Source organism: Mauremys mutica, chromosome 26, assembly GCF_020497125.1.
Source record: "Mauremys mutica isolate MM-2020 ecotype Southern chromosome 26, ASM2049712v1, whole genome shotgun sequence".
Lineage (NCBI taxonomy): Eukaryota > Metazoa > Chordata > Testudines > Geoemydidae > Mauremys > Mauremys mutica.
The window spans coordinates 7,685,157-7,687,422 of NC_059097.1; positions in this window are offsets into that span (position 1 = coordinate 7,685,157).

Here is a 2,266-nt window from a genome sequence, read left to right on the forward strand (position 1 = left end):
GGCTGCTCAGCCATGGCCACACGTACAGAGCTGCACAGCAGTGAGTGTGCTGGGGAAGCTGGTCTGAGCAAACAATTGGAAATGACCCTTCAGTGAGAACAGAACCAGAGTGTAGAAAGGCCCCTGTGTTAAGTGGTTGTGGCTGAGGCCTTAGTGAGCTGGGTTAGAAGCCACAGGGTGTTTCTGTGGAGGTTTGATTCTTGCCAGCTAGGCAAGGCTGGTGTGTGGTGTCTCCATGGCTGCACTTTCAGTCATGCAGGTTTCTCTCTCCGATTGTTCCCTGGGCATCCTACTAGATTGCCAGCTGCTTTTCAACTGCAGTGTGGAGACTGTGTGTGTGTGTGGGGAGAGATAGTGTGTGTCTTGGGGAAGAGTGAGTGTGTTGAGGTAGGTAGGAGCGGATCATTATTATCCCTACTTGAAAGAGGGAGAAGCTAAGGCTGAGAAAAGAGAAGTCAATTCTCCTAGGTCACATGCCCAGGCAGGGGCAGAGTTGGGAATAGGACCCAAGAGCCCTGATTTTCAAACTAACCATCAGATCTTGAATTTCAGACATTGAATGACCTGAGTAAAGTGCTCTCAGATGAGCTCCAGACCAACAACAGTGACAGTAATTATTCAGCAAGTATTTGAGGAGAACTGCAATGTTAGAGAGAATCATGAACTGCTCAGAGACCATTAATGCAGAGAAGCAGCAAAATTAATCAAACACAGAACTGGTTCTGACTTATTTCCTTGGTCTTAAAAGAGAAGAACAAGGACCTGAGTCTCCTCCCTGTCAATAACCCCCTGCTCAGCCAATCAGGGTAGAGACTGAGGACGGGAGGCTGAGGGTTCTCACCAGAGAGCCCAAAGGATGGCCCAGGTCACTAGTGGGGATCACTGCCCGAGCTCTATTTCAGCCCCACATTTTTGGATGGACCTCCCACAGTGGGAGCTGCAGAGCCCTCCCCTGCAACACACACACACCCACACACACCCCTCCCTCCTAATGTTGGGAGGAGAACAGGAGAAAGGACAAAAGAAGCAAGAGACGAAGAGAAAGGAGGGAGGGATGGAGGAAAAGGTGAAACAAAAACAACAAATCCTAATGTCCCCAGTGATTCTAAGGGACAAAATCCCAGGTGCTCAATAAACTTCTGCCTCCTTAAGCTCGTGTTTTCCATGCCTAGAATTCCCCTGTCACCAGATGGATCAGACTAAACAGGTTTCAAACCTCCAGGAGGCTCTTACCTTCTAAACAGGGACGGCTGTTTTCTAGTAAAATCACTAGAAGGGAAGGAGAAAACTCGAAAGAGGTTCCTCCTGGCACTCACGTCCATGAACCCGAATACTCCCTCAGTCCTCAAAGAGAGACCTGGAGAAGGAGACTTGCTGAAGCAAAACCACAGGGGTCTCTGAAGTTTCCCTGGCCCCTCGCCCCGGTCCTGCCTGGCTGATGTCAGCATCTCTCTGTGAGGTCACCACCTCCCTATCACCTTGCATCTGATACATTCCCTCGTTGGCTACCATTGTTTGGCCAGCAGGAAGTGCATCTTGTCCAACAAGGCAGCCAGACTGGGACCCGTAGGCGCGGAATGGCTCTGAAGGAATCAGCTGTTTCTCTCTGTGCTTCATCTAACTTTGGATCCAAATGGTAAAGGACAGTTGTGCCCAATTTAATCATGGCGTCCTTCAGGAGTGTGACCAATGCCACTTAACTAGGGAGCGGGGTTCTAAAAATAGTTTACCTGGGCCACAGGTCACCATAGCTTCCATCTCAGGGGTGAAAATCAACCACTAGTACCTGCAATTTCTACCTGAGCTCTTGTCAAATCTTTGACCTTACTTGGAGTAATTTCACACTTCTCTGGCATAGAATTCTTCACCAACCGCACAACAGATCAGTAGCGACAGTGAGGTACAACTCCCCCAACTATGCCCTTTTATTTCTTTAATCTGGTGGCACAGATTTAAATTAGGGACTAAATTCAGGTGCAACTTAGAATCCCTGTAAGACAACAAATGTCAGGTCTCTATTAAAAATAGGTATCTTTCTGCAGCTACAGCACATTCAACACGGATTTCATTTTCTACACATTTGCAGCATCTCCCAGGGGTGAGCTGATGAGAAAAGTCACTTCCATGTTTCCCATCTCTACCTAGCTAGGGATTGTATTTCCCAAATAACAGGCAACATGCAGCTAATGAGGAAGGAGATCTCTTCAGGAGCCACTTCCTGCAGGGCCTGGGCCACAACGTCTTTGGGAGCCCAATGCATGGGTAC